This window comes from Canis lupus, chromosome 16 (genome assembly GCF_003254725.2).
Source record: "Canis lupus dingo isolate Sandy chromosome 16, ASM325472v2, whole genome shotgun sequence".
Taxonomy (NCBI): Eukaryota; Metazoa; Chordata; class Mammalia; order Carnivora; family Canidae; genus Canis; species Canis lupus.
The window spans coordinates 54,365,772-54,389,180 of NC_064258.1; the positions used below are offsets into that span (position 1 = coordinate 54,365,772).

The 23,409-nt window shown below is 43.0% G+C and overlaps 1 protein-coding gene and 1 long non-coding RNA gene across 4 annotated transcripts in view; one reads left to right on the forward strand and one right to left on the reverse strand.

The window, feature by feature from the left end:
* The window catches only part of ASB5 (ankyrin repeat and SOCS box containing 5), a 52,031-nt gene that overhangs the window by 6,830 nt on the left and 21,792 nt on the right, over positions 1–23,409 (forward strand). The gene's annotated exons all lie outside the window — the stretch shown is intronic.
* On the reverse strand, positions 8,347–22,463 carry LOC112651114 (uncharacterized). Of its 2 annotated transcripts, XR_003130613.3 has the most exons (4): positions 22,011–22,463; positions 19,290–21,721; positions 13,735–13,892; positions 8,347–11,151 (listed from the first exon to the last, which is right to left on the reverse strand). It is a non-coding gene; the product is annotated as an uncharacterized LOC112651114 (long non-coding RNA). The 2 variants fall into 2 exon arrangements; XR_007402642.1 differs by lacking the exon at positions 19,290–21,721 and having other exon boundaries at positions 22,011–22,429.

The window sequence follows — 23,409 nt, forward strand, 5'->3', positions numbered from 1 at the left end:
TTGTTGACACTTGAAAATAGTCTGTGGTGTAAACTTGCCACCACAAGTCAAATGGCAAAAGTGCTGGCTGTGTTTTGGAGAATGGTGTCAGTGGGATGGGAAAAGCAGCTAGAATTTTATATGATGCAATATCATGTTTTTTCTCCATCGAAAAGTCTATCTCAGGTTTAAGAGCAGCTTGAGGAATTTAATGTCACATCAGATGTCAACAACATCCGTGGCAGTGACACTCGTTTTGCCCGTAACGGAAGAGCGACTCGTTTCCTGCAGGGCTTGGTGCCGTGTGCTGATTGTGTATGAGATTAGTTATGTGAGGAACGTGGCTCAGAATCTCAGCTGGGAAAAATTTCAAGAGGCAAATCTGTAGGGTGACTTTCTTTTTTCCTGGTGTTCATTATATAAAGGTATAAAAATACCTTGAAGATGTGAGAGCTTTGGACACGTTTTCTATACTTAGGTGGAGCTCTCTGTAAGAATAACGTGAGCCAGAAGACCTGTTCTCGTCTGACAAAGGACAGGACAGTATCGTTGAAAGTGTTACCAAAAAAAAAAAAAAAAATGTTAAGCTATTTTCATTTTTGCCCAAGCTCTACTATTTTTTGGAAATGTCAGAGCTACTACTTTTTTTGGAAGAGACCATTATACTACTGTGCATTAAAAATGGAATCTGGGAAGAAGGTTCCAAGTTCACGAAAGACAGTCATATTTTTAATGTGTTAATATCTCTCCTCTTCCTCTGTATTTGGAGAAATGAATGGATTTGGGGGAATTAAAGAACTTGGCATACAGATAACAGCTTGCGAGGGGTCAGTTTTCCCTGGAATAGTCTTCTCATGCCTTTGGTCTCTCTCTCTCCGTCCTTACGTCATTCAATTATTTACTCCTTTCTTACTTACAGTGTTGACTTGTGTGTGTTCCATGTCACAGGCACTGGGCTGGGCATTACACACACAAACACACAAACCAAACAGACTCTCTCCTAAAGGTATCATCTAGGGAGAGACAGATAGATAACTGAGTAGCTTTAAAAGGTGGGAAGTGCTATTTTATAAGGCTAAAGAAGATGCTATGGAGCACAGAGGTGAGAGAACATGGACCGAAATAGGCCTGCCTGGGACATGTCAGTTAAATGGAAGTTTGCTGGCAGCCTGCATATTCTCTCCCACAGTCGTGCACATATCCTTACTCACAACACACACGAAACCTTGCCGATGCCCCACTTTCACTCCTGCATTCCTTTTTCACCTCAATTACTACGAGTTATTATTACTTCTGACTCACGTTCCCCCTGCCTAAATTTTTACCTACAAGCTCAGAGTTTTATTAGTAAAAGAACGCATTTTTAGGAAAGAATAAAATAGGCTTATTCCTTATCCACTAAGGTTTTTGAAAAATAACAGGCATTTCAGTTAAAAAAAAATCTCAGAAATGAATTCTGTACATGTTGATAGGAGGCATTCTTAGAATTAGTTCTATAGTTTTTACAGAATAAGGACAGTTAAAGAGTGAAAACTAGGTCTGAACCTTCCGCTCTCCAATTTACTAGCTCTTGTAGAAGGTGGTAAATTATTGAAATAAGATTTTGCTTGTTCATTAACGTAACTGATACAGTTTTGAATTTAATTCAGTTTGGTACTTGGAGCATTTGGACACCCCCTTCTATTTCTGGTTCAATGTTATGTGCCACCTGTGCATAGAGGAATACTTATGTGTGTATATACGTGGGTATACCTATGGAGAGATTTGCATACCTGCCACATGTCCTGCTTGACTTGCCTTTGGAGCAAAAGGACACTTGGTTAAGTGGAGCCAAACTGCACATATAAAACAGCCAAACAGCAAGCAGGCAGGAACTCCTAAGGTGCTAAATGAAAACAGTTAAGTTCTGTAATGACTGGTTTCTAAGGAAGTCCATTGAGAGTATCAGGCCCTTCATCTAGAAGGTGGGGCTTAACACATCGGGCTCCCGGTGCATGGAGCCTGCTTCTCCCTCTGCCTGTGTCTCTGCCTCTCTCTCTTTCTCTCTGTGTGACTATCATAAATAAATAAAAATTAAAAAAAAAAAATTTAGAAGGTGGGGCTTAAGATAACATTTCAGAAGCAGAACGGATCTCGTTAAGTAAGAGTAGAGATGAACCCAAGCTGAATAAAAATGCAAAGAAGAAGCTTGGAACATGGAACTAAAGAAACCTGGCTCATCTGGGGGCAAAGATTGATGTATAAGTATTAGCTAAGGATTCCTAGCTGGGCGATTGGTACCGATGTGAAAAATAAATACACATCTTCTCGGTCACACAGCCAAAAGTAAATGGCCTTATTAAGAGCTTTCTGCTGCTTTTATTTAGATCCGGGCTACAAAAAAAAAAAAAAAAAAAGCCATTACCTAATGATGGAAATAATTACCACCAGAAGTATTTTATAGAATCCTTGGGGTAGCGAGTCACTATTTTGTTACCCATGAAATACGCGTATTTCACAAACTCCATCTGGGAGAAGACAAAGTACTTCCTGGACTCCTGGACGTGGAAGCAGCAGCGCACATCCTCAGAGAGCCCCTACGGCGGTTCCGTGGATTCCTGCAATAATTTTAGCACATTCAGCTCATCTTCCAACCTGGGGAGAAGAGAGGAAAGTTTGTCCCCAGGGACAGAGGAACCGTGTCATTGCAAGCAGGTGGAGTATTTGGAACGCCTCTTGCTTTGAAACCACCCTCAAATAGTTTTAGAAAAAGAAAGGAAGCAAGAAGAGTTTGCTTACAGACTGTTGTGTAGACCGTTTGGCATTTCTTCTCTTCTCTGCCAGCTGCACGAAGAACAAATCATTCTTTCTTTTCCCTCCGCAGGGCCACAAAGGAGACCATTGGCTTTTTAGACCGCAAATGCCCAAAGGATATCAGGGCAGGGAAGGAGAGTATCATCAATTGTTAAATTGTTAACACTACCAGGTGGTCTGTGATTAAACAACTCTATTCTGTGAAATTTCGGTTTGGGGGAGAACATATATTAGAAGGATTTTTTTAAAGATTATTTTATTTATTCATGAGAGATATACAGAGGGAGGGATAGAGACATAGGCAGAGGGAGAAGCAGGATCCCTGAAGGGGAGCCCAATGTGGGACTCGATCCCGGGACCCCGGGATCACACTCTTAGCCAAAGCCAGATGCTCAACCCCCGAACTGTCCAGGCATCCCTAGAATGATTTTTCTTATAATTTCTTTTCTATATCTTATAATTCTCTACTGATTACCGTGGGACAGATTTTTTAAGAATCTGCCCTCTATATAGATTTAGGAGTTTTCTAGAAGAGCCTGTGGGATTGAGAGGCGAGGGCGGCCTGCAGGGACAAGGTTCCTATAGACGCCTTTCCTCTTTCTAGTCAGGACAGCTCTACGGTTGTGAAGTGTCAGAAGCCGGACTCTCAGAGGAACTTTTCTTTAAAGGAAAGGACAAAATGATGTTCAGACGCAAATGCCCTCAATTGAATTAAAATATGATGTAAGTTACATGCGTCTTTCCAGAACCTACCTACCTTACAAAATGAGTCACAACGGAATAGCCTTTCAACATTCTTTCCTAGGGATTAGGACAACAGTAAACATTCTGGACCCGTCAGGAATGTGTGCAACTTTGAGAAATGGAGCGAAGCCAGCCTGTCTCCATGAGGGCAGCTAAAATTTCCATGCCACCATTACCTACTGAGCAAAATAGAAACATTCAGAAATACATATACTCTTTCCAGAAGGCTTAGAGTCTTAAACTATGGACAGAGGACAAACAAACTGAAACGTGATACCGGGATGCCATTCATGTTCTTAAATAGTAACACTGGTTCATCTCAGTCACCAAGCGTGGGGCTTGATTTAAATGGAAATGGACAGTGACACAATGAGAGAGAGGTACGGCCCACCCGTGGAAATCAGCTCCTGGGCCCTCCTAAGGCCGCAGAGTTCCTCCTGAGTTGGTTGAGTCAGGTAGGCTGATGGAGCAAGCAGCTATCCCCCTTTTGTTTTGTTTTTTTTTTTTTAAGATTTTATTTATTTATTCATGAGAGACACAGAGACAGAGAGAGAGAGGCAGAGACCCAGGCAGAGGGAGAAGCAGGCTCCATGCGGGGAGCCCAATGCAGGCCTCGATCCCGGGACCCCAGGATCAGGCCCTGGGCTGAAGGCTGCGCTAAAACGCTGAGCCACCCGGGTGTCCCAGCAGCTATTGTCCTAAACAGGCCTCAACACGACACAGCAGCAGTCAATAATGAGCACGGAAGTCGTGACTCTGGGGGACCCAACCCTTCCGTGACAAGCAGACACATCTTTGATTAATCACCGGGGAGCTTTATGAGCTCCTTCTGTTTTCCAAACTACCTCACTCCTAGGGAAACGATGAGCCCCGTCATCCATCGAGTGCGCAAGCAGTAGGTGATGCTTAGCAGGAGTGGATGCACCTAAGGAATTTCTGAATTTGGAAGCTTTGTGTCTGACTTCCCTCTCGGGCCGTGACCCAGAATGGGGAATTGGGCACAGGAAGAGGGCTAGTGTCTTCAGAGCTGGGACACAGGGCACCGCTGATCTATTGAGTGCGGAAGGAATGAATGTGTCTTCGCTTACTTCTCCAAGAAGTGGAAGAAAGGAAGCTTAACCAGAAATGTGAACGTTGCTCTCTCCACTCTCCATCGTGATGACAAAATGGCCCACCCGGTACAATGGAGTTCAATGGTCAAGGTTTACGGCTACGTAACCAGTAGGCAAAGCAACAAAAAAGAGTGATTTGGGTTGGAGAGATGGTTTCCTACATAGTGCATGTGAAGTCCTGAAATGACACTTGTACACCTAATTGGCATGCCCATCCAAGAATGTGGAAGAAAGAGGAATCTCTTTAAGAAAGCTCAATCTTTAGGGCCTACTGGGGGTGGGAATGTTTTTAAAAAGAATTTCATTTATGATGGTTGTTAGATTCCGTGACAGAGATTTTAATAATCACTTAAGGGTTCATTTTAAGCAGCACACACAAATGACCACACACCTGGTCTTGCAGCATTGCAACAAATATTTCGATTATTTTTTTTTTTTAAATTAGATTTTGGAAAGACAAAGGATTTAGCCAGAAGGGGGAAAAATAAGTTTGTAATTAACCTCAGACTCAAGAGGCAAACGTGATTCTTGCCAAATACTTGGATACCGAATTGTAACAAGACGGCATTAAAAAAAAACTGCCCTCATTCTGGAGAAGGCAATCACGATTTACGAAGCAAAAAGTCACTTGGACTTTGAAATAACTGCCAGCGGCATGTAAGAAAAACAATGCCTTGGATACTGAAGGACCAGCATATGGAATGAACAGGACACCTTAAATTAGGGGGGAAATTGAGTTTAAAAATCATGTTGCAGTTAACAGTGATTTAGCCGTACATAAATTATTCTGTCCTGTTTCTAGCACCTTCCAGCTGCGAGATCATAGGAAAAATCGGTTAGAGTCTGCAGCTTCAGTTTCTTCATTAGTAAAACAGAGATAATGATATTTGTTTCAGAGGGTTATTGTAAATTTTCTGTGACATGTACTTTAACTCCGTAAGCCATTTGCCCTGGTGTCTTGGAATATAGTTACTCCATCAAAGTGAGCCCTTCTATTATATTTCCCAATTCTTCCAAAACAGTGCAAGACGGCCCACAATTTAGTAGCTCAGAGAAACATCAATAAACACGGAGGGTGGAATGAGAATAAATTGTGTTCGCTCAACAGTTGCCACAAGCCCAGGATAATGCTAGAACCTTTGTACCAAGCAACTAAGTGTCCAGATGGTTTCTGACCTAACGTGCTTGGCTTTCTTTAGGTGTTTATTTAAGAAGAACCCCCTGATGTTATGCTATATGTTGGCAAATTGAACTCCAATAAAAAAATAAAAAAAAAAGAAGAACCCCCCTAAAGTTCTGAAAGGTTAAGTCTTCCTGGGCCATCACTAGGCAGAGGATTTGGCTGGAGTGTGGCGAGGACCTGGATGGAAGGCTAGGGTGTGGAAAGGCTCACTCGGAGCTGGAAGGTTTTAAATTAGATTAAATTAAATCCAGAGGTCGTACACATTTCTTCCACCATCTTACTCTGTCCAAGGAACTCTTCTGGGCAGAAATCCTTTGGATGGGAACGTTTTCCTGGGCAAGACTGGTCAAATACCCGGTCAGGCTATCCTATGGGAATGTGTGTTTTTTTTCTGGAAAGGCACTACCTTTCCAGAAAGCACAGTGGCACACCACCCACCACATGGCAGCAAGCTCTGTGTGCTCATCCCTGGTGAGTGCCCTAGGAAGAGCTGAAGCCACCTCACCTCCAAAATACCAAACCCCCGGATCTTAACTTCCTCTGCCAAACCTTCTTGCCCTTTTATTTTCTTTCCTCTTAATCCCTGACAGCTGAAAAGGGAAGACAAAACACAGTAATGACAACAGCAGCAGTGAAGGGCTGAGTCAGCTCGGGCAGGAATTTGGCTTTTTTCCTTTATTTTCTCTGCTTCTCCCTGCCAGCTGGACTCTCCAGGAAGCAAGCAAAACACAATTTCTCACTGGACGTATCTTACAAAAAGGGTTTTTTGTTTTTTGGGTTTTTTTTTTTTTTTCTGATGAGACAGGAGAAAAATAACTGGTAAAAACAAAACAAAACAAAACAAAAAAACCAAGCGGGTTATAACTGGAAATAAGGATGCAGGATTATTTCATAGCCTCATTAAATAAACTGAAGCCTATCAATATTGTAAATGGTCTGGGGCCCTGTGCACAGGTTTGCAAAATATCCTTCCAAGAGCTTCCAGGAACACTCACCTCTTTATGAGGCCTCTGCAGAGGTTATCTGAGGGTGGCTCTGCCTCTATTTGGAAAATAATACATCACAAATAATGATTTCGTCTTCCTTCTTCAGTAGGAGACCATTAAACTGCATATGTTACAACCAGGAAACAAAGTGATGATTCAAGCCAAAGGAATCTTTTTTTTTTTTTTTTTTAAGATTTTATTTATTTATTCATGACAGACAGAGAGAGGCAGAGACCCAGGCAGAGGGAGAAGCAGGCTCCATGCAGGGGGCCCGATGTGGGACTCGATCTTGGGTCTCCAGGATCCAGCCCTGGGCCGAAGGCGGTGCTAAACTGCTGAGCCACCCGGGCTGCCTAAGCCAAAGGAATCTTAAGGCTGTTGGTTGCAAGGTCTGAGGCAGGAATATGATAATAGACAAAGAACTTTCTCGAAATGGGATGTCCAATGGCGACTTCACTAACGGGGGAGGAGAATCTCAGCACATCACAGCAGTGAGTGGTGACCCCACATTTTCCTGAGGTTGCTCGGCCTGGCCTCATCTGTCGTAGGCCAGTGAGTAACAGTGAAGTTGATCCCACACGAGGCATTTGTTTCATCAGATGACAGGAACCAGTTCCGCGTTGTCACATCAGAATTGTAATATTCTAGCCGAAATACTATTGTTCCCAAAGGCTGCATCGTAGGTGCTTTTCTTTTTATTTTTATTTATTTTTTTATTTCTTTCCTAGGTGCTTTTAAAGCTATGTTTAAAACTGGGTAAAATAGGGATCCCTGGGTGGCTCAGCGGTTTAGGGCCTGCCTTTGGCCTACGGCGAGATCCTGGAGTCCCGGGATCAAGTCCCATGTCGTGCTTCTCCCTCTGCCTGTGTCTCTCTGCCTCTCTCTCTCTGTGTCTCTTGTGAATAAAGAAATAAAATCTTAAAAAAAAAAAAAATGGGTAAAATACCCATCAAATACACATATACCAGAGTACATGAACAGCCATGCTTAAAAGTTGTGTACAAAACAGCTTTTAGTAAATTACTGGATTTTGCTCTTCTCACATAAACTTGTCACTTCGGAAATAAACAATCTATTTATTTTGTAAATATAATTTTTTCATGTACTGCCTTTTCTTAAATCGAGATGTTTTCCTGGTAAATATTAATGTGGTTAATATCGCAGGGGGGAAGATGAGAAATGAAAAAAGTGAATTCCTTGTTCTCCAAACTCCCTGCATTGGGCTTAATAGGGGTGGTTAGCATGTCTCTTGATCTTTTCTTTTGCCAGCTTTGACTCTACATGACCTATCTCATGCTTTCCAACGACAATATGTCATATTTTTCTTGTAATTCACAAAGTCTTTCCATACATCCCGTCCCTTTTCATCCTCATAATTGTCCTCCACAAAGTCAATGGTATTAATGCCTCTTTTACACAGAAGAAAACAGTATAAAATGCAGGGGACCTTGCTCAAGGTTATTGATTTAGTTAGAGAAAAGCCAAAACACAAGGCTTGGTATTTTTCTTTTTAAGTCTTGGTATTTTATTTTTTATTTATTTATTCATGAGAGACACAGAGAGAGAGAGAGAGAGAGGCAGAGACACAGGCAGAGGGAGAAGCAGGCTCCATGCACCGGGAGCCCGATGTGGGACTCGATCCCAGGCCTCCAGGATCATGCCCTGGGCCAAACGCAGGTGCCAAACCTCTGAGCCACCCGGGGATCCCAAATCTTGGTATTTTAATGCGGCTTCTGACATCACTCATCTTCACCATTTACAGAACTTTGATTTTTTTGGTTTATATTATGAAGCAAGCAGTGCCCTTTTTCCAGAGTGAGCTCAGTAGTGGGTTGCAGTCCATCTTTGGGGGTCTGTGTGATCACCCCAGCCAGACACAGAATCGCTTAGTGCTTTCCGGGCTGCTCTACCCGTATCCACCTGCTACCCCACACAAATTCGATGTTGACTACACCACCCACCAGGTCCGATCGTTACCAGACTGTAAGCCTCTTGAAGACAGCAACTCCTGTCATCCTCAAGCCTGGAAAGTGCCCAGCACATGGCCAGCACTTACCAAATAATCAAGGTAGGAAGGAACAAAGGAAGGAGGCAAATGGAAAGGAAAAGGAAGGGGATTCAAGCTTCAGTCCTAGGATTGTGTTACCACTTCCAACACAGCGCTTTGCCCATTCTTCTCATGCCTCGCCGGGCAGTGTGGATTCTGACATACATTGAGTAGATGTCCATGGAGAGACTCAGGGAGTTAATTGTCAAAGAAAAATGAAGACACAAAATCAATGCCATCCAGAAGTTAAATCTATAATAATGCCCTTCCCTCCTCCTTCTTCTTCATCAGACTTACTGTCCCTTTTTCCTTGATGCCTTGCAGCCCCCTGGATTGGCACCAGCCCTCCTCCTCAAACCAAGCAAACCCGTCACCCGTCTCTTTTTAACTAGGATCAGTGAATGGCTGTTAATGTCTTCAAGTATCGTATTCATCTCATATAAACTCAAAGCTGGCTTGCCTTTTGGTGAGGGATGCTATTCATTTACCTTTTGATTTCTCACTCTAAGTGAATGCTTTTTTATTCTTTTTTTAATATTTTATTTTATGTATTTATTCATGAGAGACATAGAGAGAGAGGCAGAGACACAGGCAGAGGGAGAAGCAGGCTCCTAGCAAGGAACCCGATGTGGGACTCGATCCTGGGACCCTGGGATCATGACCTGAGCCAAAGGAAGATGCTCAACCACTGAGCCACACAGGCGCCCCGGATACTTTTTTATTCTTAAAACGCCAAACTTTCTGAGCCAACCTTCAAATACTACTAAATGTACTTTCTTTGTTCACTTTACGCTGAATGCTCATTATGGCCCTTCAAAGTGCATATGGCATACAGAAAACACCCCAAACACCCTATATGGGAACTAGAACTGAGAGGAGATTGCTCTCTTCTTTTCTCTAAAGCAAGTCAGGAAACTGCCAAGCGTCAGAGGTTGCAAGAAGGGGTCTGGCCGATATAAAAAGGGTCAATATCTGCTGTAATCAAGACCTCTGGACTTCAGCTTTTCCCTCTTCAAGGCTGTGCCCCAAGTTTTTTAGTCTCTGACTTAGACAGTCAAGTGGTAGGAATGATGAAAATTATTATTTTTTTTAAATCTTGCTTTTGCCCATGCACACGACTGGCTTCTCCATACACCAGCAGCTGAAGGATCACAGTGTGTGCGGGAGGCTGGGGGGCTGCTTTGTTTCCATGTCCAGCATCCTCTGTAGTTAAGGTAACCCAAAGGCAAGAGACAACAGTGGCCTCCACAGTGTGGGGTGGGAGAGTTGTGCAAGGATAGGCCGCCCCCAGGACTCGGGAGCCAGCCCACCAAAGTGTGTGTGCCACCGCCATGGCATCCCAGGCTGGGATTGAGGCCAGGGCACCTGGGACTCCTGACTCCCTATGCTTTCTGCTCTAAGACCCCCTCTTGCAAGTGCATTTGACGTGGCAGAGACAACCATGAGTGCGCCTCTCTCTTCAGGATCAACATAAAGCCCCACACCTGCTGCCCGCGCCCCAACCTCCCATGAGCGCATGGTTCCTGGTGATAAAGCTATTTGTGGCTAGAACTATGGGCAGGAGGAGGATGGTGAGCAAAATTGTTCTTATGTTAAGTCCTTGTCCGGGGCACATATCAGATTTTCTTCCCGGCAGCTGTTGTGCTCAGACCACAGAGCACGGGGTGCCGATGTCATTCCTTGTATGGATTTGTGGACCTTGTTTGATTTTCAGGCTGGTAGTTGGTAGAGACAGAACATTGCAACCAAGTGGCTACAGAGAAGGAAGGAGGAGGAACAAGGATGGCAGACACCAATGCAGTCCTTCATTCTGTGCCAGGGACTCTTCTAAACATGCGCGATCATAAACTCACTGAATCCTTACAAAAACCTAGGGCGTATGTGGGTTACATTGCTAGATCTCCTTTTTGCCTTCCGTATTTTTTTTTTAAAGATTTTATTTATCTAGAGAGAGAGAGAGTGAAAGAGAAAACGAGTGGGGGGAGGGGGAGAGGGAGAAAGAATCCAAAGCAGACTCCACACCGAACGAGGAGCCCAACGTGGGGCTCGATCTCAGGACTCCAAGATCATGACGTGAGCCGAAATCAAGAGTTGGACGCCCCACCGACTGAGCCACCCAGGTGCCCCTTGCCTTCCTTATTTTACTGTCCCCGGCTTAGCTTTGTCTGCCCGTGGTGTCAAGCAGCAATACCGTACGTTGGAAAGAGAACAGATAAGGGAGCAGCAGTCTTGGTTCTAGTCTTGCTGTGCCGGCAACACTCAGGGGGACGTGAGGACACCACCTACCCTCTCTCAACTTCAGTTTATCTGCAAAATGAAGAAGTTAGACAAGATCAGTGGGTTTGGGACTTTTTTAAGATGTTGACTTTTTCTTTTATGATCTGGAAGCTCCATTTGTAAAGCTGATCGAGTGGAGGCTGCACTGCTTGAAGGCAGAGCCCCGCGCTTTGCGGGCTCACTCCAGGGCAGCTCTGCTGACCTCACAGGGCTCTTTGAAACCCCTCGTAGATCACTGAGGTACCCGGCATCCAAGTCCACTCCTAGCTCTGAAACACTATGATTCTTTCATGTCGCTTTGACTATGGGTCAAACATTTTTGACCAGAGAAGCTTTTAGCACAGACAACCTGAGTTCCTTTTTGTGAATTTATCACACCCATGACCTCACCTGCCCTATTCCAGAGCAGGCATTTCTCAGAACTGTCACGAGTCCCCAAATAACAGATAATGACAATCATTTTAGAACAGCCCCTGTGGTCTTGCAGACACACTTCCACTCGTTCACTTCAGGGGTCACCCAAGGTCACGTGAGGCACCCAGTTGGCAACTGTCCTCTGCAGCCCTGCTGGAGTAGGGCTCTGTCGAATGTTTTCTCTTCCTCTCCACTGTGCACACTTTTGGTACGAAGAGGAAACCCAGTCATCTCTAAAATAAATACATTTTTATTTTAAAAATAGTCAAGGTTATCAATCGTTTCTACTTTGGTTAATACTCTCTGTGTAATTTATTTTAAAAATTCCTGTTGTACTTCAAGACGATCAGTGTTTTTCTGTATTCTCTTAAAGCTTTCCTTTCAAATTATCCACTTGCAATTGAGTTTTTTGAATGATATAAGCCCATGTTTTTTTTTTTTCCTAAGTGGGTAGTCAATTATATTCAGCTCATTTAATGGAAAGCCAGTCATATATTCCACAAGCCATAGTCACTGAGGCACCCCCTCTGCATAAGTATAGTGTCTGTTCATACAAAGGTCTGTTTATGGGCTGTCTTACTGGGTACGTCTCTCTAGACTTAAACCACACTATGTTGGCTTCAATAGCTTTCAAATATCTTGATACCTGGTAGGGCAGGCCCTCCCACTTTGTTTGTTCTGTTTTCTCAGTGGCTTTGGCTGTGCTTGGTAAATGTGAAATTCTAAATTTTATTTTATTTTATTTATTTTTTTTTTTTTAATTTTCTTAACTCTGCAGGTTGTCACTTTTGAACCAAAGCTTGTTTTTGGAGTTTTTATTTTTATTTTTTTTTTTATTTATTTATGATAGTCACACAGAGAGAGAGAGAGGCAGAGACACAGGCAGAAGGAGAAGCAGGCTCCATGCACTGGGAGCCCGACGTGGGATTCGATCCCGGGTCTCCAGGATCGCGCCCTGGGCCAAAGGCAGGCGCTAAACCTCTGCGCCACCCAGGGTTCCCGAAATTCTAAATTTTAGAAGCAACTTCTATAGTTCACAAAACACCTGTTGGATTTTTTTGTTGTAACTCGTTTAACCTAGCAATCATTTATTAAAGGGATAGCTTACATCTTTGCATCACTTGCCTTCCAGGGAATAAACATGATGTATTTCTCCATTTCTATAGGTTTTCTTTAATGTGTCTCGTAAGGTTTTATTGTCCTCCGAGAAAGTCTTCCACATTTTTGTTGAATTCATTCCTCAGTATTAAATTATTTTATGCTATTGTAAAAAAGTATCTGGTTAAATTGTTTCATTTTCTCTGTGTTGTAGGCATGGAGAAATACGATTAATTTTCATATATTAATTTTGGGACACCTGGGTAGCTCAGTGGTTGAGCCTCCGCCTTTGGCTCAGGTCATGATCCCGCAGTCCTGGGATCAAGTTCTGCATCAGGCTCCCCATAGAGCCTGCCTCTCCCTCTGCCTATGTTTGCCTCTCTCTCTCCCTGTCTCTTATGAATAAATAAATAAAATATTTTTAAAATACACATACTAATATTATACCCAACAAACTTGCCAAACTCTCATTAATTCTAATAAGAATCTGTAGGTTCTATGGCGTTTTTTAAGGGAGAAAATCATATTATTCGTGAATAACGCTAGTTTTGTTTCTTCTTTTCCAATTGTTTTGCCATTATGTATTTCTTCTTCCTCAGTTATTTTATGGATTAAAACCTTCAGTACAATGTTCAATGGAGTGGTGATAATTAGTGTCCATTTTTGATTTTTCAATTCATAAGGGAAAGGTGTCAACATTTTGCCATTAAGTATAATGTTTTCTAAAGGTTTTTGTTTCTTTGGTTTTGTAGGTAACTTTTTTAAGGAGGCTCCTTATTATTCTTGTTGCGTTAGCTGAGTTTTGTTTTGTTTTGTTTTTAATAATTCCGGCGCTTTTAATTGGGCAGTCATCTGGGTTTCTATTTATTGAAGGAACACTTACTTCTGAAAATGCATTTTTTTCTTTTTAGCATTCCTCATATCATCAATGATGTGGTTCATATATTAGCCTAATTATCTGGAGGACAATCCACAGTGCCAAAACTCACTTCATCAGCAGTACACTACGGTATGGGTTGCCTACACCTGCATTCTGTGGTTGTGTCTGGTGCTCTGACACTAATCTAAACTATCTGATCTCTCAAACAGTCCATTCCTTACCTTTTGGACACATTCCTGATAGATGGTCTGGAAAGTTCTTTTTTATGATGAGATTTTTTTCAGCTTTTAAAAATCTTGTCTCAGAAAAATCTTGATTTAACAATATCGTTATTCCTTTCTCCTGTTATATCCTGGCCCACCAATTATCTTCATAGTGTCTGTAAAATATTTAAATAACTGTTATTAATTGTATGCCAAGGTTGACTTTGGGATTTTTCTGTGTTTTATTATGTTTCCATGGTTTCTGTAATATGCCTCATCCTTTTCTGGTAAGGAACTAAGGAATGATTAAGGTAATCTGGAAACTCTTGAAAAGTCAGGTTCAGAGCACACCTTATATGGAGGGTGGTGGCTGAAGTGAGGCATGGGTTGTTTTAACTGCAGTGATTATTCAGTTTGGCTATTTTCACGTGGTAACAAGATAAGATGGAGTTGTAGCAGAGCTGGCCATTTTTAGAGAAGGATTTTTTCTCTGCACTGGATGTGAGGTCTTGTTTCTAAAGAGAGGTTCCAGATTTAAATGATATAGGATACTTGAGAGTCATAATTGGAAGATAATATGTAACAATTTTTGTATTTTGTGCTATAGATGTAAGTAGCTATGGATGTAAATGTGGTTTACACGTGATGCCCCATATGATAATGAATTTGTGCTTCGGTGTATGGGACATGTGCCACTCCAAATTTACACTTTATTTGCCAAAAGCAACAGTGGGCCGGGTTTGGCCCACAAAACTTCATTTGCTGCCTCTGATATGGAGCATATCCACTACCCTCAGGAACACTGATGTAGAAATCATTAACAAAATGTAATTAGAAGAAAACTCTGATGTTTGGAAATTAAGAAAATATCTTTAAGTAACTCAAGGATCTAGAGATCAAAATTATAAAAAGAACAACACAGTCAGCCTTCGCAACATTGGACGTGGTGATAGACACACGCTCTTGCAGGTTTTTCTCAGAGCCCCCAGCTGTCTGGCTCTGAGGTCACAGCCCACGAACGACCCCCTCACGGAGATTTCCTTAACCTGCAGTTGTAGACGGTCTGTTTGTTAGATAGCTTCCTTATTCTACAGCAGTCAGAGGGATCGAAGCTTAGCCGATACGTGACCCCAACTCGAAAAAGCGGGGCACAAGAAAGGCAGATTGCAGGGAGCCGATCTCACTCATTGACAGAGCTGCAAAAATCTTAAGTATCAGCAAACCAAATCTAGCACGAAGAATCAGCTTTCTAAGAAGTCTATTATGACAAGGTTTCCTACTTTAAATAACATCCTGGCTCATAAGTTGAACGGAAAGATAACACCCTCTTGCCAGACACAAGCTTGCGTTTGCAGAAGCACACGATCAAACCTGCAGAAGTTACCCTGGGGTTACTCTGAGGCAAATCCCAGACATCCCACTCAATCAGTGGAGAGTGGCTTGGACTATGCCAGCATGGATGAGGCTTGGATGATGCCAGCATGGACATGGATTGGACGATGCCAGCATGGATGTGGATTGGACGATGCCAGCATGGATGTGGCTTGGACGACACCAGCATGGATGTGGCTTGGATGACACCAGCATGGATATGGCTTGGATGATGCCAGCATGGATGTAGCTTGGACAACGCCAGCATAGATGGATGTGGCTTGGACAACACCAGCATGGATGTAGGGAGAGCGGCTGGACTGTATTCCAGTAGGAGAACATATAGGGGCTTGGTCTAGACCTCAGACTCATTGGAAATGAATGAATATGGATATAACCAAAGGAAATTTGGGAAGAAAGCTGGCGTGGTGAATTAATGGATGGGCTTCTGCACACTTGCACGCAGACATTTGAGAGCCCTGGGGTAATAACGGCAATTAGCTTTACGAAAGGGTTCTCAGCAAGGACATCAAAGGGCATCCTTGCACATTTAGGAATTGACTCTGCCTTTTAAGCTGACATTTACCTGGGAAAAAACTTCCACTCAGCTCAACAAACCTGTACTTGGGGCTTGTCCAAGTCATCTGGCTTCATCACCACTAGCAAAAACCTTCTGGAAGCTAGGACTGTTGATAAGGATATGCGAGAGACTACTGTGTTTTCCCATTACTTCAAAATTTGGATTTCTTCCCTTTTCCTTTTTAAATTTTCCCATTTCTAATATTTTAACCATTTTCTTTTTTTGTTTGTTTGTCTGTTTCTACATGAAAATTGCTGGTCTGTTGTATATCAACCAGCATTTCTTTCTCAGCAACCAGTGGGCTCACCTATAACATAGGACAGACATATTTTTGGGCCTGTAGCTCTTCTAGTCTGTTTTTTGTCACTTAACTTTTGTGAGCTATTTTTGTCGGGCTGTTTGTTTTGTTTCATTTTTCTTATTAAGTAGCAAAGTGATATCTAGTAGACCAAGAACTATTTTATGTACATCACAGTCACTGAGCGACTGATGAACCAGGAATATTTGTGGGGTTTACCAGTAACTGATATGCTTGAGCATTGTGAGGCTTTGAAGTTGCTTTTTAACTTTACTGTTAAATAGAAAGACAAGAATTGATGAAAGCATGAATGATGTACTTATATCTACATTATACACTAGCAGGAATAATATCTAAAAACTAACATTAATTAAGGGCTCACTATATACCAGGCATGGCTCTGATTTATCTATTAATTCATTTACTTTGTACAGAAATCCTGTGAGGTAGGATCGTTATCCCATTTTCCAGATGAGGAAATTGAGGCACAAAGAAATGAAGTAACTTTCTCAAGGTAACAAATTTAGTATTTTCCTGGCCTGGGATATGGACCTAGCTTTGGTTGTTTGAAGGCAGTGTTGAGGCTCCTCACTCCATACTATGTTGGAATGAAAAGCTCTATTAGAAAGTGGATCACCAGGGGCACCTGGGTGCTCAGTGGGTTAAGTCTCTGACTCTTGGTTTTGGCTCAGGTCATGATCTCAGGGTCATGATATCGAGCCCCACATCAGGCTCCACACTCAGTGCAGATTCTACTTAAAATTCTCTCTCCCTCTGCTCCTCCTCCCCAACTCCATTTGCATGCTTGCTCACTCTCTCACTAAAAAAGAAATAATAATAAATAAATAAATAAATATGAAAAAAAAGCAGATCTCCTGAGATCTGTTAAATCAAGTGTAGATAAATTGCTGATGCATGTGGAATTGATAAAAAAAAATAGTTACATCGTTGAGCGTTTTAAATCTTTTTGTTCTGTGTATTATGGCTAAAACACAAAATAAGGAGTTTTTAAAAAGGCTTTCCTCTAAAAACATGTTTAGCAGAAGCCCAGAGAAGTGTTGAATACTGTTTTCAGAACCAGAATTGATATCTTTGGTTAGATTTCCCTTGTTTGCTTTTTCCTCTCCTAGTGGCATCTTTCACCATGATACCTCTGCACTCATTTCACAATTTGCGTGCTAGCCAAAGCTTTCCAAGGTACCTGTTAAGAGTAACAGCGATGACAAAAAATAGTTTTTGCCCACTTTTTCACAATTGTTTTGGGCTTCATAAAAACCTTAGTAATGGAAATACACTGTCTGCAATCACATTGTGTCTTCCTCATTGAGAATCACTACCTACTGTTCAGAGCTTATGAAACTTCAGTGAAAATTATGTGTACCTCAGATATTGTGTGGACAGTTGTAGCTGTTAAGGAGCATCAGCAAAACATAACTAGGGGAATTTCCAGTTTATGACTCTACGAGTCATATAGACTCGTACGAGCTCTTGATGCCCAGACGTTCACAGGTTTCTTAGATGGGGTGGAGGAAGTGTTGCAAAATTGCAACACCTGCCTACAGTTTAAGGTTCAAGTGGATGGCAACTGTCTTTTCATCCATGTGTACCCAGGATAGAGCACCCAGTAGACATCTAAGAAATACTGAGTGGATGGACGAATGAATGAATGAATGAATGGCATTTCATCACCTTCTTTTTCATTACACAACTAGAAATTAATCTGCTTTAGTTGATACAGTTTACGCTGGTCTCTCACACTTTAAGCATTCAGGGATTTTGAACTTAAATTGTATTTTATTATTTTCTTTCTACATATGGGGATTATCTGTGTCTTTCTGAAAAACCATTTATGTCTCTCGGTGTAGTTAAAATATCCGAAATTCAGAGACATCTCTTATTTTATAATGTTGAAAAAGATATTTTAAACATTTTGAGAAGATTTTAACTCTCAGTATTAACAAACATTTGAGTATGGTAGCTATCACCCGTAAGTAACAGCTACCAGAGCCTTGCTCTTCATTGTTAAGTCTCCTGGACATTGGGGACAATACATTTTCTTCCACAGAACCCCTTACTATTGTGTTTCAGGATCTACGATAAAAAAATATGTTTTCTGCAAGCATATAATTTTATGACTTCAAACTACATTTAACTGGATTTTATATTATGCTTATACTTTTTTTAAATCATCCCAAAACAAGTTGGTAATATTGAAAGTGCCTCCTTATAAACATTTGTTCTCAAAGCCTTGCCCACACCATAGTGCACCCTTCCCCGTGGTTAGGCACTGCTGTTATATGCGTGGTTTTGTGAGGATCCTAACCATATGTTCCCTAATTGTGATTTTTTCAGACCCCTGAGGCCTTTCCTAACCACTCAGTTCCAACTAGGAGAGGAGTTATCACGGACCACAAGATGTCACTGTAGGTTTCCCAGCAACCTTTAGATGAGAAGTAATGACCCTCGGACAAAGGTTCACTGTTAGCTAACAATCACTCTGCTTTTCCCCAAGATGCTTCTCTCAGGCCTGCCCTCAGACCTCCTCTGCCCTCATTCCCCATCACTAGGCCAACAGATTTAGGTACTTATGTTTAAATAAAATAGAAAAAATAAAATAAAATGGAGCAACAAGAGTGGGCCTTGGAGATGGCGGTGATGGGCTCCATGTACGCATGGCCTGGTAAAGACACCCCCAGCAAGGCAGCCTCCCAGAACTGAACGATGGCCCAGTCCAGATGCGACTCTACAAAGGTGGAAATTTGGCGCTAGCAGGTACAAGGGATCTAATATGTCTTGTGATGATTTAAGGCAGAGTTTATGTCTTGTACATAGTGAGTCATTGATACTTTAGAGAAAAGAATTTTTTTTTTTTTAAGGACGGGTATCTTACATTAAAAAAATTTAGAAAACAGAGAGATCACAGACTTTTGCCTTAAGATGAAGAATTGAAACATTATTAATTTAGGTATTATTCTAGAAGGCACTTTTGAACTGAGTTGCTTTTCAGAAATAACAATTATCAACGTGTATTTGATGATATATGGAATTACTGTTTATGTGTGATTATGATGCTAGAGTTATGATTGCAAAGAGTTCTCACCTTTATATATATATATATATATATATATATATATACTGCAATATTGATGGATCAAATGATATAATGAGGTTTGCTTCAAATAATCCTGGAAGTGGAGTAGGAAGAGCCATGGGTATGTTGAAGGTGAAACAAGACAGGTTGTGAGTTGGTAGCTGTTGAACTGGGTGGTGGATAGTGCATATGTTTAGAATATTCCATTATCATACGTGGGGGAAAGTGCCAACCTGGATCCGAGCTGGAGTCCATTCATCTTGAGCTGTTTCTGAAGATTCGGGGGGTAGTTCAACACCGCCTTTTGGAAGCAAGGAGCTCCTGAACTTTGTGATTGGTTGTGTAAACCAAAAAAGAGAGTTCACATTTGTGTCCCAAACGTAATTTTAAAACTGTCAGAAGTTGATCCAACTGTCTAGTTTTTCAGAATTTCTTGAAAATGTGTGTTCACTCCTATCAGTGCGTTGTATAATTATACATAGATTTCTTTCCACCCTAATCCCTCTTAGATTTCAACTTTCCATTTTGAAACTTCCCCAGTATTGAGATTGCTCTCCCACAGAAGTGCCTTCAGCTCTTTGATGGTTTCTGGGGTCCTTTGAAACTTTTCCAGCCTTCACAGCACTTTCTCACTGAGGATTGGCAACCGGCCCAAACATAGGTGCTCGAGTTTTCTGACACATTAGCGTTGGCTAAAATGGGAATAGAATGGCCCTATTTCATTTCCTATATCCTTCTAAAACACGTACAGTTTTATTTTAGCCTTTGCGGATAGTACTTGTACGTCATCTCTAATCTACAGTGTATTTCAGATGTTTTTTCTAGCACGTAACACTTCAGAGTCCATTATCGTCTGCGGACTATAATTTTAATTATTTCCTGCCGTGTCTTATCTAACACTGGTTTGCTTTAAAACATCAGGCTCCTCACAGGGCCCAATGATATCCTGCCACTTACCCAATCCACTTTTACACCGACACAAGGAAAGATGCTAGATTCTTCTATACATCCAGATATCCCATAGTACGTTCGTATTTATACAATCATAGATACCCAGCATCTGAATGATTCAGTCCCAAACACATTCACTGCACTGTGCATTTTCTATTAATGAAATCATACAGTTGAGCTCCTCCATAGATTTAATATTCTGTTCCTTATTTTTTCCAGTAAATTAACTGTAACGACATCTTCCTGCAATTTCCTGGAGTCATTTTTTTTTTAATTACTTTTGCTTTGGAGGCTCTTGAAATTTTTGAAAGGAGTAATTATTATTTCCTGAATCCACTTGATTATTGATGTGAGTTATTATATGTATTCTGCACACATCTCTCTTAACTATGTAGCTATGATGAAATCCAATAGCTTTTTTTCTCTTCACTGCACTGGAAATTTATCACCCCCCCAGCCCGTGGACTATATAAAGCCCTCTTGAAGTACTGAAGTATTCTTTGGAATTCCATACACAAATGATGCTTGGACTTTTTTCTTTTTTTTTTTAGTACCCACTACTTAAGAGGTACCGTGTAGTAGATCTGTGACATCACAGACGTGTGTACTCTTAACACAACCCAGGGGAGGGGACAGTCCTAGCAATGATTACAGTACCCGGTGTCCAAAGTTTTTTAAGAAGAAAAATTGTCCCAATTCTTACAATAAAGTACAAAGCCTGTATTTTTCTCACAGCAATGAAAGTACAAAGCCAAAGAGTCCGAAGCTCAAAATTGAGATTTCTTTTAAAGCAGAAGTGAGTATTTCCCTTTACAGTGTGGCTTGCCTCGATTCGCACAGTCCCCTCATGGGAACCACCTGAGGACAAAGAGCCTGTGGTTCCTGACAACTGGACACGGAAACAGGGCGGATTGAATAAGCCCCTTCACTGACCATGCTTCAGCCCCTTCCAGCACCTTGGGAGGTGCCCCTTGCACAAGCTGCCTTCGCTGAGCAGGACCAGGGCTGCGGTTTCACTGGGAAGGTCCTCCTTTGTGGTCCCAGCTCATGTGCCATCTTGCCCTTTGTACATTAGTCATCGATTCTGAATCAAACAATGTGAGAGTCAGAACAATCATCTTCTCCAAGGTCTTCGTTTTATAGAAGGGGAAACCGAGGTATCATTAGGCCGCGTGCCCCAGGTCATGGAGTTTGTGGGATTAAAGCTTAATTCCACATCAGGAAAAGATCCTGGTGACCATCAGTGATAATTTGGGCGGCGATGGAACACGGCAGCAGCTCCAGACAGGGCGGTGCAGGGGAGACCATCGTACTCCCGAAATGTTCCTGTTGTCACCCAGCTTGTTATAGGACGGCAGGCCCCCGCCTCATGTTCTTTTCCATAAATGCCAACAGAAAGCAGAGCCGAAGCATAGGGATAGAAAGGTGGAGGTGGCTACCAGAATCCCTGACCGTCCTTCATCAAGACAGCAGCCGCCCATATGTCGATGGCAGGTGACAGGCCCGCGGGCTCAGGCCGTCCCTGGGCCCCTCCGGAGGCGCCGTCACTGCTCTCGGCTCCATCGGGCCCAGGGTAGCCCGTTTTAGCTTCACGTGCCTGCAGAACACTCCAGCCCACGCCTGCGGTTTCCCTCTCTCCTTGCTCTGCCGTTTAGGGTGAGAATTCTCCTTTTTACTGAAATTGACCCCTGGCACCTCTCAGCGGAGAAGTGACCTGCGGGAAAAGTGCAGTAGTGAACTGCGCCCCGCACGGAACAGGTGGGGGATCTCTGGGGGGAAGCCACCCTGAGCCTATGAACCTAGCTTCTTCCCCAAGGAACCCGAGCTGCCCGCGTGTCCCCCCCCCCCCCACCCAGACCCTGCTGCACAGACACAATTTGCTCCTACGCTGGAGAGGACAGGCTCCCCAGCTTTGTGGCTGCAGCCCCTGCGGCACCCATCCCCAAGGGGCAGCTACAGGGGACCCATCATAAAGGACCCCAGCCCACCGTCCTGTTGCATACCTCGAGTTCCTTTGTCCTCTGTCTCCAGCGAGCGGGAGATGGGGGTTCACAGGTTCTCCCTTCCTGTCCCATGCGAATAGTTAAGCCCAGCCGTGGAGCTGAGGCTGGAGCTGAGTCTCTGCTTTAAAAATAGAAGAGGCTCCTGCACTCGCGGCCCATCCCCCGGCGGCTCCTCCCCAGCTGGGCTCCACGCTCCGGCTCCGAGCAGGGCACCCGGCCAGGCCAGTCCCCGTTAGCACCCAGGACCCGCGTGCAGGTGCGAGGGAAGGAGCCAAGGCTGGGACTGTGCGGCCGCCGCCACCTCCGCTCGAGCTCTGCACTATGACACCTGCTTGCCGGGGACAGGGCCGGTGGGCCACTGCGCCCGCACAGCTGGCCGGAGACAGGGGCTCCCCAGGGCAGGCCCTGGCCAGGAGGCCAGCGAGCCTAGAGGACTGTCCTCCCAAGCGCAGAGCGACCCTGGGTATCTTGACCAGTCAAGGTTAGTAGAGCAGCCTTTGCAAGCCCGACGGTGTCCTGCAATAAACTACATTGACCTGCTTGGGGCCAATGCTACCTTTGTGCGGTGGGTGCTTTGCAGAATCCGGATCCTGAAATGCCAGTGTGTGGGCGGGCCCTGGACTGCACTCTCCTCCCTTTCTAGGGTGTGCAGAGCACGTCTGCGGGCTCCTTTTGATGACTGTGTAGCAAATACCATCACTAACTCTTAGTCTCCGGGGTGGTTACCTTTCTGCTTCAGCAGGTGCTTCTAAGTTGGTATGGAAACAAAGAAAGATGCTGTGAGGCAGGAAAAGATTGTTTGCAAGCGATTGAATATGGACATTTTGAGACATTCCAATTGGACCAGAAAGTAGGAGGGTGATGTAGGCAAGTAACTGAAGAGAATGACTCCCTTAAAGGGCTCTGATGCAAAGTCATTCGTTTTGGTAAGGAAAAAAAGTGTGAAAAGCATAAAGGAGCATGAGCACAGGAGTGGAGGGGAGCTTTGTGAGGAAATTATGTTTTAAAAGAATAATCTAAATGTGAACTTTAGTAGAATATCAGTGTGGTCGATGATAGACTTAACTGTGGGAAATGCAAGCTCAGAGATGACCCACCCCGTTCCCAAAAAACCCAGTTCCCAAAAAACTCCTTAAGACTTACATTCACTGTGTGATAATTGAAGTCTAAAGAATATGATTTATAAATTATTATAAATTTTAAAAATCTAGGGATACTTGGGAGGCTCAATCGGTTAAGCATCTGCCTTCGTCTCAGGTCCTGATGTCAGGGTCCTGGGGTCCAGCCCCACATCAGGCTTCCGGCTCAGAGGGGAGTCTGCTTCTCCCTCTAACTCCCATCTCGCTCGTATCTCATGCTCTCTCTCTCTCTCTCTCTCAAATAGATAAATAAAATCTTT